The sequence below is a fragment of the Jaculus jaculus genome, chromosome 9 (genome assembly GCF_020740685.1).
Source record: "Jaculus jaculus isolate mJacJac1 chromosome 9, mJacJac1.mat.Y.cur, whole genome shotgun sequence".
Classification (NCBI taxonomy): Eukaryota; Metazoa; Chordata; class Mammalia; order Rodentia; family Dipodidae; genus Jaculus; species Jaculus jaculus.
The window spans coordinates 77,809,419-77,823,633 of NC_059110.1; positions in this window are offsets into that span (position 1 = coordinate 77,809,419).

Here is a 14,215-nt window from a genome sequence, read left to right on the forward strand (position 1 = left end):
ATCTTGAGGCAGGCTGGCCTAGAAGTCACGTCAATTGCCTCCTCCTTTTACGTAACAGGATATTACAATCATTTTTATTTTAAAATACATGACAAAGTAAAAGTCACCACTTCAGAGAGAATTCTGTTGTTTTCTTTCTTTCTTTCTTTCTTTTCTTTTTCTTTTTTTTTTTTTTTTTTTTGGTTTTTTGAGGTAAGGTCTCACTCTAGCCCAGGCTGACCTGGAATTCACTATGGAGTCTCAGGGTGGCCTCAAACTCACAGCGATCCTCCTACCTCTGCCTCCCAAGTGCTGGGATTAAAGGCATGTGCCACCACGCCCAGCAGAATTCTGTTGTTTTCAATAATCCTCTATGTAAGTTGAAGTTGACTTAGAACATAAACTCAGTAATATATTTATGATATCATGTAACAAAGTATGACATTCTTTACACAAAACTTCAGTTCACCATAGGCTTTAGTTAAATACAACCTTTTTTTGCTGCTTCTTGGTGCTGGCACAATGGCAGCTGGGGAAGGGCTTGCATACACCTTAGATCAGCCCTACTCAGCTTCAGCTCTGCTCTGTTTCTGGGCATTCACCTGGGATCTGGTCTACTACACGTGGAGGTAATGGCTGAGACTGGCCAAGATGACTGCTGGAGTCCAAGTCTGGCTACCTGAATGGGGAAGGGGGTGTCCTGGGACCATTGGGAAAAGAAGAGGCCTCCAGGACCACTGGGAAGCCTCTGAAGAAGGAGGGGGCCTGTTGGGGGGCACTGGGAAAAGAGGGCCCTGCTGGGGGCACTGGGAGAGGAGGTGGAGACATGGTGCATGCATGAGCCTAGGCGCCATTGTCTGGGCATGTGTGAGCCTGCCATCTGACTATGACTAGAGCCACTTTGGAATGCTTACAAAGCTGGCTTGTAGTTTCACCACTTAAAGGGAGTGAGGGAAAATTTCCTTCCTGAGCTTTTCATTTCCTAGCCAGATAAGCTATACGGGTCCACATGTCTGGGCCACACAGATGTCCAGAAATCATCCACAGGATGGCCTGGAGGATTTTTTTTTTCCCAAAAGGAGGTAGCCTCTTTCTGGGAGAGCTTAATTCCCCTAACTTTCAGGAGAGCTCTTATTCCATGAATCTGAGATTTCTTTTGGCAGGAGGCAATGTTATCCATGACAGAAAGATTAGAAATGCCAAGACAAGAGGGCAATGTTCCCAAGGGCTGATTAGCACATGGGGGATTCCCCAAAGATCTGGACATGAGCCTGTCCACAAGTTTAAGAGGCTGGCGACCTACCCTACAGGCTTTTAAGAGGCCGATGTGTTACCAGTTTTTTGTGTCATAGATAAATAGATAGAGGGTTTTTGCCAACACCCAATGGGCTATTGGGGACCAGGCAGAGGATGGCTGGCCTTCGGTCAATACTGAAGAGTGGCTTTAGCCAAGAGACATCAGTTGCCACTTCATCATGTCTGGTCCCATGCAATGGCACAAACCAAAAATACAGGAGGAAAAAGAGAAACCTGCCAGCCCTCAAAAAATGTGGAGGCAGCCGGGCATGGTGGTGCACGCCTTTAATCCCAGCACTCGGGAGGCAGAGGTAGGAGAACTGCCTTGAGTTCAAGGCCACCCTGAGATGACAGAGTTAATTCCAGGTCGGCCTGGACCAGAGTGAGACCCTACCTTGAAAAACAAAACAAAACAAAAAATGTGGAGGCAAGTCTGAATGGGCCAATGTCTCCCAGTTCCTCTTGGAGAGCACTCACCTACCCTGTATGTCTCATAGGGTCCCTGTTCAGGCACCTGCTGTGGGTTCCTGGGTTCTTGCTCTGGGGCCAGCCGCCATCCCCAAAAGATGCCCAGGCAACTGGGGTGGGTGAGCATGTGAAATTAAAAGACTTTTAGGAGGAGTCTCAGTGAACAACTTTCTCCTTACTTGCAGGATTTTTAGGGTCCCAGTTTGGGCAAATCAAGGGAAAATCCACATCAATGTTGGCCTGGACTGCTGTGAGCTGGCCATTTGGCCCCAGAACTGACTTTTGCGTAGCAGCTATCACCCATTCTCTTTCCTCAATTGTGAAGAACACCTGCAAAAGCTTTAACTTGGTAAATGGTGGGAAGGTGGAAGGTAACTCCCTCTGGCCATCCCACATTGAAAGTCGGCCATTCATTCCTGCAAAAGATGGTTAGTTTTCCTGGCCATACTGTTAAACACAGATTGTCCACCAGCTGTCAGAAATCTTTGAACTGTGACTGGACTAGGTTTAGTGGGGTGAAACTCACCACTTGTCCCATGGTGTTTCACAAGAAAAAAAAAAAGGATGGACAAGACACAAACATACAGACACAAGAACAAATTTCCCAGGAAGTAAAAAAGACTCTCAAATGCTGCAGACAGTGGCCTATCCTGTGAACAGGCTCCACCAGATGGGCGCAACTCGTCAGTATTTATCAAAACCAAAGTCAGACTGGAGCTCTCAGGCTCCACCAAATTGGAGCTCTCTGGATCCACCAGAAGGGGGTCCAGAGTGTCCTCGAAATCCCCCAGCCCCAAAGTAATTACTGGTTCATCAGCCTTACCTCTGTGGCCTCCAGATTGCACCTGCACACCAGATTTACCAAAAATGAAACAAAGAACAGAGCAGACCAAAGACACACAATACAGAGGGGTGCCCCAACTCAACAATCAGTGGAGAACCAAATGCTGTCCTGGAAATGCTCCATTATTGAATCTGGGGGGGGGGTTCCCCAGAAATCCCAGACGAGTCCCCAAATGTAAAGGTCTGAGAATTGCTGAAGAAAGATCCCAGATTCAAACAGTATGTAAAAACTAAAGTGTTTATTCTGCAGAATCAGCTAGCATGTTGGGGTCAACCATTCATACAAAATGGTGACCTTGAGAGGAGCACACAGGGAATTCCAGGAGGGTTAGGTAATATTTTAAAATGATTGGCTAGGCAAGCAGCAGTTAAAGTTGTATGTCTCTGCTTGGTTGGGGAAGAGGGCACAAAGGGATTGTGAAAGGCATGAAAGGGACATGTCTGGGTATGTTTGGACATGTCTCCAGGAACTGACTCAGTCCCCAGAGCCCACCACCTTGGGTATGCGCTTTGTTTGTGGTTTTTCCCAGAAGTCTTGCCTGCCTTTGCAGGAAACTGAAACTTAGGCCTAGCTGTAAACTGGAGCAAATTTGATCCTCTCAGAAACACAAAAAACCTCGAATATCCAAAACAATTTTGAGGAACAAAAATAAGGCTGGTGGTATCAACATACCTGATCTTTTAAAATTTTTTTTAATTTTTATTTATTTATTTATTTGACAGAGAAAGAGGGAGAGAGAGAGAGAATGAACACACCAGGGCCTCCAACCACTGCAAACGAACTCCAGACGCAGGGGCCCCCTTGTGCATCTGGCTAACATGGGTCCTGGGGAATCAAGCCTAGGTCCTTTGGCTTTTCAGGCAAATGCCTTAACCACTAAGCAATCCCTCCAGTCCCCATACCTGGTTTTTAACCTATATTACTGAGCCATTATAACAAAAAACAGCATGGTACTGGCACAAAAACAGATATGTAGATCAACAGAACAGAATATAGGATCCAGATGTAAGTCCAGGAAGTTACAGCCACCTGATCTTCAATAAAAATGCCAAAAATGCTTATTGGACAGCAGACAGCCTCTTCAACAAATGGTGCTGGGAAAACTGGACATCTATATGTAGAAGGATGAAAATAGATTCTTATCTCTCTCCATGCACAAGAATTAAGTCCAAATGGATCAAAGACCTTAATATCAGACCTGAAACTCTGAAACTGCGTATTGGCCACAACTTTCTGAATATAACCCCAGTTGCTCAGGAAATAAAACTACTAATCAACCACTGGAACCTCATGAAATTACAAAGCTTTTGTACAGCAAAGGACATTGTGAATAGAGCAAAAAGACAACCTACAGAATGGGAGAAAATCTTTGCCAGCTATACATCACACAGAGAATTAATATCCAGGATATACAGAGAACTTAAAAAATTAAAAAATAATAAATCAAAAAACCCAGTTAAAAATGAGCTATGAAACTGTGGTGGTTTGATTCAAGTGGCCCCCTGCCCCCCATAAACTTTGGTGTTCTGAATTTTGCATCCCTAGCTGATGGTAATTTGGGAATTGAAGCTTCCTGGAGGTAGTGTATTATTGGGGGTGGACTTATTGGTGTTATAGCCAGTTTTCTCTGGCCAGTGTTTCACACACTCTCCTGTTGCTGCTGTCCATCTGATGTTGGCCAGGAGGCAATGTCCACCCTCTGCTTATGCCATCATTTTCCCATGCCATCATGGAGCTTCTCCTCAAGTCTATAAGACAAAATAAACCTTTTTCCCCCCAAAGCTGCTCTTGGTTGGGTGTTTTCTTCTAGCAATACAAACCTGACTGCAACAGGGACTAAATAAAGCATTCTCAAAAGAAGAAATAAAAATGATGTATAAATACCTAAAAGAATGTTCTACATCCTTAGCCATTAGGGAAATGCAACTTAAAACTACTTTGAGATTCCATTTCACTCCTATCAGAATGGCTATTATCAAGACAACAAATGATGGAGTTGGGTGTGGTGGCACACACCTTTAATCCCAGCACTCAGGAGGCAGAGGTAGCAGGATTGCCATGAGTTCATGGCCACACTGAGAACACACAGTGAATTCCATGTCAGCCTGGGCTAGAGTGAAAGCCTACCTCAAAATAAAAAAAAAAAAAAGGAAAGGAAAAAGAAAACAAATGATAATAAATGCTGGTGAGGATGCAGAAAAGAGGAACCCTTTTACACTGTTGGTGGGAATCTAATCTGGTCCAGCCATTGTGAAAATCAGTGTGGAGGTTCCTGAGACAGCTAAAAATAGATTTACTATGTGACACAGCTATACCACTCCTAAGCATATATATTCTAAAGACTTGTCACACTACCTTAGAGATATTTGCACATCCATGTTTATTGCCACTCTATTCAGAATAGCTCAGAAATGGAACCAGCCTAGGTGTCCCTCAACTAATAAGTGGATAATGAAGATATGATACATTTATATACAGTGGAGTTCTAATTCAGCAGTAAAGAAAAATGAAATTTTGGAATTTTTAGGAAAATGGATGGACCTGGAAAGGATTATACTTAGTGAGGTAACCCAGGCCCAGAAAGCCAAGTGCATCATGTTTTCTATCATATGTGGATCCTAGGTACAAATGTTTGGACTTGTATGTGAGTTGGACTAAAACTCAGTAGTAGAGGCCAATAAGCTAAAAGGTGTATAAGGGAGGGAGGAGAAGGGTGGACTTAAAGGGATGGTATTGTACATATGTAAGTAGAAAGGCCTAAGTGAAGTCAAGGAAAGAGATTGAGTAAAGGGGGAGTGAAGAGAGGATTAAATCTAAGAGGGTATGAATAAATCATATGGAAACCTCCTTTTTTGGACAATGGTACACTCCGAAGCCATAGGTTGTTACTAGAAAATATTCAATGCCAGGGATGTGATACCTTCCAGTGAGTTGTTGGTCGAGGAGTCTCTGATGTCCCCAAAACATTACAGGCCATTGCTGAGGCTCTTGGTTTCCCACCAGGAATAGATGGTAAGACCCTATTGCTGAAAACTCCACATACTTGGGCTGCAAGGTCACTGTGAAATCTTGTTACAGCTGAGCTGGAAACCTCCTCCATGTAGACCAGTTGACAGAGAGCTGGAAAAAGTCTACACTGCATGTAACTCTATGGGAGAGAGAGAAAAATAACCAGTGGAAATAAACAACAGTGCACACTCAAGCCTGAAGTTGGGCCAGCCAGGACAAATGAGCCAATGGGTTCAATAGTGGCATGTCTGTTATGGGAGGAACCAACCACTCTCTAGTTGTACAGGAGGCCTGCTCCATGAGAAGGAATACATGCCTGATACTGAAAAACCTATAACAGGGGAAGCCATGAACCCTAGGGTTATAAGACCTGCTGGTGTCTTGCTAAACGCACATATTATGCTCACCAAACTGTCCAGGAAGCACTTCTCTTAATGTTCATACCCATATATTAATGCTACTCTCACTTTTGGTTAGAGAAGCTTCTCTTTTCAAATGGCGGTGACCTCTAGGATAACTCAAAAGGCACCATAGTGCTGAGAAGTGGCAGAGGAGTGTCAAGCACTGAAACATCTCTATCACACCTCCCAAGGCTCAGAATCCATTGTGGAAGAGGTAGCTGAAAGAATGTAAGAGCCCAAGGAAGGGCAGAACTGCTTACTGTGTACTCTTCCAGATACAAAATGGCCTGGATATCAATGACCTTGCAGTGCCTGGTTCTAACTACACGAGACCATCATAATATGAGGAAATGATCATGACATCAAAATGAAAGAAAGCCTGATTGAGAGGGGGAGGGGATATGATGGAGAGTGGAGTTGTGAAGGAGAAAGTGGGAGGGAGGGAATTATCTTGATTTATTGTCTATAATTATGGAAGTGAACAATAAAAAAAAAACAGTGAAAAATGCCATCCTTTGGAGGTGAAATGTGGTGTTAGGGGTTCAGGAAAGCCCTAGGTTTGTGTCTACTTCTAACCAAAGAATTGAATAAAATAAGGCTGGGAAGGATAATTATTAAATTATCATATTTATTGAGGGAAGTACAGAACTAGGGGAAGGAAAATGAATGCACCCACATGGTCTGAGAGCCCATGTGATGGGCCTGGAAAAACCATAAAAAGGAAGTTAGAGAGTGAGCTGGGCATGGTGGTGCATACTTTTAAATCCCAGCCCTGGGGAGGCAGAGGTAGGAGGATCACCATGAGTCTGAAGCTACCCTGAGACAACATGGTGAATTCCACAACCTGAGCTAGAGTAAGACCCTACCTCAAAAAACCAAAAAGAAAGAATGAAAGTTAGAGGAAAGAAAAGAAAGTAAAAAGATTTTTCTGCCAAGTGGAGGGCAGGAGACAGTCGAGTATACCTAGGAAGGAAGGGTCAGGGGGATTCTCAGCCCAGCTGGGCTGAGATGAAGGGAAACTCACCAGAACTTGGAGGTTCATGAGTAGTCAGCCAGCCCAGAGAGAGGCTTGTCTCTTTGCACACATCTGTTTATAACATTACTGTGGTGGGGTTTACCTTCTGGCTCACGTGAGCCAGAAAGACAGCTGATTGGTCTGGGCTAGAGGCTGGCTCAGGAAGAGGCCTGCCATGATGCCAAGTTCTGGGGTCTAATCTTGACCAAGCACAATGTTAGGATTAGCTATGAATTCTAGAAAAAGACCTTCCTCCCAGGGAGGGGCTTAGGTATGGAGTAACAGGTCTAGAGAACTAGGCATGAGAAAAGAAGCTAGATCATCCTTTGATCTGCATTAAGTGCAGATTGCAAGGGCAGACCTTCCTGCCTTCTTACTTTCAGGGACCCAGTCACCCTAATTGCCTAACAAAGATTCCTGACTCCCTCTCAATGGGACCTGCATGGCTCTTGGGCAGCCCTTGCTGCAGGAGCCCAGATACAAAGGGTCTGGGACTCCAGGCAGCAAGTGTTTCCTGCCCAAGCTGGCTCCAAGCCAAGGGTGGCCTAGCCATGCTCAGGTCAAACCAATAGTGCTGCTTTTGCCTTCCACTTCCCATCCTGCACTGGAAGCAAGCCAGGGAGAAACCTAAGGCATGAATCAGAACTTCAGCTGGATTTTTTCTTTATTTAAGTGCATACATCTCAGGGTAAAGAAAATCTAAATTTGGGGAGAATTAGAAACTGTGAATACCTGCTCCTAGGTCCCCTAAGCATGTGATGTTAGCCAGCACTTAGTATCCAGAATGCACTAAGCACATTCTGAAATGTTCCTCAGAGGATCCAGTGGGTAAACCGAGACCAGTCATCTGATCACTGTAAGCCCTGTTACCCCTCAGGGTCATTATCTTCCAAGGCTGTACAAGGGACAATTAAGGAGCCTTCATCTCCAAATTCTTCCTGTCTCTGCCTCACCTCTGCCTCACCCCAATCCCAAGCTCTGAGCTCTTAGGGAATTGACCCTCTCCCTTCCATCAGAGGTGGACCCTTCTCCCAGCCATCCTGCTTATCCCAGGACCCTCTCTGTTCCCCGTTTATTTCCTCTCTTGGTTGGGCCTCTTGTCCTGTCTATTCAGGGTATTTCTTTCTCACAAAGCCATTGGAGTAAATCATAATCTTGACTGTGACAATTGTCTCTTAAAAAGGACATTGAAAGCCCATGCCAGAAATGAAATATTAGGTAAATTGAACTTCAAAATTAAAAACTTCTGGGCTGGAGAGATGGCTTAGCGGTTAAGGCACTTGACTGTGAAGCCTAAGGACCCATGTTCGACTCTCCAGGTCCTCCATAAACCAGATGCACAGTGATGCAAATATGCACTGTCACACATGTGTGTGGGGCGTACACACGTCTGGAGTTCAATTGCAGTAGCTGGATTCCCTGGTGCACCACTTCTCTCTCTCTCTCTTGCTCTCTCACATTTAAAAAAAAAAAAAAAGGCTAGTTTGTTGGGCTTGCCTCAAAAAAAAAAAAAAAAAAAAGAAAAAGAAAAAAGAAATGAAAACTTCTGTGCAGTAAAAGGGTATTATGAGCTGGAGATGTAGCTGTTTGTAGACTGCTTCCCTACCATGCACAAGGGCTTGGATTCTATTCCCAGTACTGAATAAAGCTAGGTGTGGTGGTGCGTGCCTGTAATCCCTACACTTGGGAGGTAGAGGCAGGGGAATCAGATATTCAGAATTATCCTCAGCTCTACATAGCTAGTTTGAGGTCAGCCTGGAAAATGACACCCTGTTTTTAAAAAAAAAAAAAAACCCACTATTAAGAGAGTAAAAAGACAATCCACAGAATGGTAGAAAATATTTGCAAGTCATATTTTTGTTAAAAGCGTAGTTTCCAAGTCATGGAAGAAGGCTTTCTTTTCTTTTCCTTTTCTCCCTCATCCCTCCCACCCTCACCCCCATAGGTTCTTCTGACCTGGAGTCCACTCTGTAGTCCCAGACTGGGCTTGAACTCACAGCAATCCTCCTAACTCTGTGCTGGGATTAATGGGCTAGAATGAGACTGTACCCTGGAAGCCCAGGCACCCTCCTCTCAGCAATTCCGGGCCTCCAGGGGACCTAGCACCTGGATCACTCATTAGGAGCTCATATGTACTGACAGAAATCCAGTTCATATGCTAAAATTATCTAACAGCAAAACCGGTTTAAAAAAAAAAAAGCCTGACTCCTGTGACTTCGCCACTTAGGGAAGGTTAACTGTACAAGTCTTAGGCTCCAAAAGGTTGTCCAGCAGCAAAGACACATCATTTTCTTCACAAAAGTCTTGGAACTGGTTCCCTGGCCTGGACTGAGGTAACGTGTCCACTCCTGAGCAAATCATTGCAGCTGAACAGATGGCTCCAATTGGCTAGGTCCATCTCACATGGCTACTCTTGGTTAAAAAAAAAATGTTGGTTTGGGGAAAATGGGTAGAACCATAGAGGCTTTTGCTGTGGTGGTCATAAACACAGGGTCATTGAATAGGCCTGAAGGCTTTGTGCAGCATGGCGTGGTGGGGAGCCTGGTCAGGGCTGGAGCCTGAGGCAGCAGATCCAGGGCTGCTTATGACCCAGACCCATGGGGCTTCCTTGCCTGGGTCCAGGATCTCTGAGACGCTCATATTTGTTCCAAACTAGCAAGCTCTCTGGGAACATGGAAAAAACACAATTCCCCAATCAGGAAACATATTCTAGCGTGGAGCTCAGAAAACCAAACCCTGTGATGTATTAAAAAGCTAAACTTGGGAGGACTTCCGGTTAAGATGGCAGCGTAGGTACCACGCTAAAGCAGCCTGGTGGGGGGGGGGGGGAAGACCAAAAGAACCCAGCAAAATACACACTTTTACTAAAAAGTGAGGGGTATATGAAATTGAAGCAGCAGTGGAGAAGTAGAAGAGATCCAGAGCATCCAGAGCCCGCAAATGCCGGCAAAAGTGGCCCCGGCAGCTCTGCCAACCACGGCAGCAGCAGTGCACCAGAAAGCCACCAGACTTGGCTCCAGCCGCAAGAAAAGCCAGGTGCAGGGTCCTCCCACTCACACCGGTGCTCTCTGCAGCTCAAGAAACATGAAGGGAGAGCGGCAGTGAGCAACGGCGGAGCAGACCACGAGGTAGAAGAACGCGTAGAACAGCAAGAGAACCAGAGCAGCTGCGGCTCCCTCCCCTCTCCCAACGCCTGAGCCCAGCTCCAATGAACAGAGCAGCGGTCCCAGGACCCAGCCATGCCAACTTGGGCTGATAGCGGGACCCAAGCAGGAGCAGAGACCGGTAGCAACATCAGTGGCTCCGGCACTGGTAACAGAGGCCCCAGCAGCAGCAGACCCAGGAGTGGCAGCAGTGGCAGACCCAGCAGCAGCAGCTTCTGTGGGAGCAGCGGCAGTGGACACAGCAGCAGCAGCTTCAGCAGCAGCAGAGGCAGCAGCAGTGGTGGGGCCAGCAGCAGCAGCTTCAGCTGCTGACAGACACAGTAGCGGCAGCTTTAGCAGCAGCAGTTCCACCAGCGAGGGTGCTGATCTGCAGGGCCACAGTTGGCAGGCTCGGTTTGCCCTGCAGGCAAAGCCAGTGCCCAGCTCCAGAAATCAGAACAGCAGCCCAATGACCCAGGCAGCAACTTGACTGAGACCAAAATCATCCAAGGTAACTGGGATTGCACCAGAGAAGGGTCTTACTTGGTCACAAGCTGACTTGGATCCCTCAACAGACCAGAAATCTTAACCTCTTTGTTGATAGAGGATCTGGTCGTTATAATAACTACTCTTGCATACATACTTGGGGCTGTTTTTGATTGAATGTGTACAGTGTTTAGTTAAATTTTAGAATCTACCTGTATTTTATTCCACTCAGCCTGCTTGAATACTCCCATAGCAGGGAAACTCAACCACTAGGAACACCTTTGTAGTTACTCTGAGAGTCTTAAGATCCACACCTAACACCTTAAGCTCCTACCCTGAAAATATATAACATCAAATCAATTGATACAGCTAAGAATACCCAGCTAGCTAGAAAATCCAAGCTTTAACTTAATCCAAGATGAAAAAATATATACATTATAACACAAGAAACACTAAAAAGCAAGACGATATAAATCCACCTAAAAGTATTAATGTGTCAGAAATGTCCTCTAGTGAGAACGAGTTAGAGGAAATGCCTGAGAAAGAGTTCAAAAGAATGATTGTAAATATGTTCAAAGAGGTCAAAGAACAAATCAAAAGAATCAAAGAAGAAATCAAAGAGGAAATCAAAGGAATCAAAGAAGATGCAGGACACCAATTTAATGAAATAAAGAAGGCAATACAAGACATAAGTAAGGAAATAGAAATAATAAAGAAAAACCAGTCAGAATTACTAGCAATGAAGAACACAGTTAATGAAATAAAAAACTTTGTAGAAAATCTCACCAGTAGAATGGATGAAGGAGAGGACAGAATATCTAAGCTAGAAGACCAGGTGGCAGATCTAATACAATCCAACAAAGAGAAAGACAAACTTATAGAAAAGTATGAGTGGGAATTTCAAGATATTTGGGACACTATGAAAAGATCAAATATAAGAATTCAGAAAAAAAGAAGAAGATTCACTATATAAAAAAAAAAAAAGAATTCAGGGCATAGTAGGAGAATTCCACTCCAAAAGCATAGTAGGCGTCTTCAACAAAATCACAGAAGAAAATCTCCCCCAAATTGGGAAAGAGGTGCCAATGCAGATACAGAAAGCCTTTAGAACCCCAGCCAGACAAAACCTGGAAAGAACCTCTCCTCGCCATATTATAATCAAACTTCCAAACACACACACCAAAGAAAAAATATTGAAAGCAGTCAGAGAGAAAAATCAAGTTACCTACAAAAGCAAGCCCATCAGGATTACAGCAGATTATTCAACACAAACTTTTAAAGCCAGAAAGGCATGGAGTGATATATTCCAAGTTCTGAAAGATAACAACTGTCAACCAAGGTTTTTTTTATCCTGCAAAGCTATCCATTCAAATAGACGGAGAAATAAGGACATTCCATGACAAAAGCAGGTTAAAGGAGTATTTGAAGACAAAACCAGCTCTACAGAAAATACTTGATTGAATCCTCCATGCTGAAGAAAAGGAAAAGCCCACATATAAGGAACCTAGCAAAAACAAGCAATACTCAAATACTAGTTAACACAAGAGAGCACAGGTAGAACTGGAACCACAAAAAAAAAAAAAAAAAAGGCAAACATAAATACACACCTTTCAATAATATCTCTTAATATCAATGGCCTCAATGCCCCAACGAAAAGACATAGGTTGCAGACTGGGTTAAAAAGCAGGATCCTACAATTTGTTGTCTCCAAGAAACTCACCTTTCTACAAAGGATAGATATTATCTTAGGGTGCAAGGTTGGAAGACGGTGTTTCAAGCAAATGGGCCTAGAAAACAAGCAGGGGTTGCTATCCTAATATCTGACAAGGTAGACTTTAGTCCAACGTTAGTCAAGAAAGATAAAGAGGGTCACTTTATATTAATTAAGGGCACACTCCAACAGGACATTACAATCCTAAACATATATGCACCCAACATGGGGGCTGTCAAATTCATCAAACAAACACTATTAGAACTAAGGTCACAGATAATACCAAACACTGTGGTGGTGGGTGACTTTAACACCCCACTCTCATCAATTGACAGGTCATCCCAGGAAAAAATAAACAGGAGGCATCTGGACTAAATGAGGTCATAGAAGGAATGGACCTAACAGATATATACAGGACATTTCATCCAAAGGCTGCAGAATATACATTCTTTTCAGCAGCACATGGAACATTCTCTAAAATAGACCATATATTAGGACACAAAGCAAATCTTAACAAATTCAGGAAAATTGAAATAATTCCTTGCATTCTTTCTGACCACAATGGAATTAAACTACAAATCAGTAGCAAGAAAGGCTATAGAGCATACACAAAATCATGGAAACTAAACAATGCACTACTAAATGATGAATGGGTCAATGAAGAAATCAAGAAGGAAATCAAAAAATTCATAGAGTCAAATGATAATGAGAATACAACATATCAAAATCTCTGGGACACAATGAAGGCAGTTCTAAGAGGTAAATTTATAGCCTTAAGTGCCTATATTATGAAATTAGAAAGGTCGCAAGGAAACAACCTAATGCTTCACCTTAAAGCCTTGGAAAAAAGAAGAACAAGGCAAACCAAAAATCAGTAGACGGGAAGAAATAATAAAGATTAGGGCAGAAATTAATGAAATAGAAACAAAAAAAAAACAATCCAAAGTATTAATGAAATAAAGAGTTGGTTCTTTGGAAGGATAATCAAGATTGATAAACCCTTAGCAAATCTGACCAAAAGAAAGAGAGAAGAGACACAAATTAATAAAATCAGAGATGAAAAAGGTAACATCACAACAGATTCCAGAGAAATTCAAAAAATCATAGGGACATACTATAAAAGCATATATTCCACAAAGTATGAAAATCTGAAAGAAATGGATGATTTCCTTGATTTATATGACCTACCTAAATTAAATCAAAATGAGATTAATCACTTAAATAGACCTATAACAAACATGGAGATATGAGCAGTTATCAATAATCTCCTAACTAAAAACCCAGGTCCAGATGGATTCACTGCTGAATTTTACCAGACCTTTAAGGAAGAGTTAACACCATAGCTGCTTAAGCTTTTCCAGGAAATAGAAAAAGAAGGAATTCTACCAAACTCCTTCTATGAGGCCAGCATCACCCTGATAGCAAAACTAGGCAAAGATAGAACAAAAAAAGAAAATTACAGACCAATCTCCCTCATGAACATAGATGCAAAAATTCTCAACAAAATTTTGGCAAACAGAATACAAGAGTATATCAAAAAGATCATTCACCCTGACCAAGTAGGCTTTATCCCAGAGATGCAGGGATGGCTCAACATACACAAATCTATAAATGTAATACACTATATAAATGGGTTGAAGGACAAAAATCACATGATCATCTCATTGGACACAGAGAAAGCATTTGACAAAATCCAACATCCCTTCATGATAAAAGCCCTACAGAGACTGGGAATAGAAGGAACATATCTCAATATAATAAAAACTATTTATGACAAGCCTACAGCCAACATATTACTAAATAGGGAAAAACTGGAAGCTTTTCCACTAAAAATCAGGAACAAGACAAGGGTGTCCACTGTCC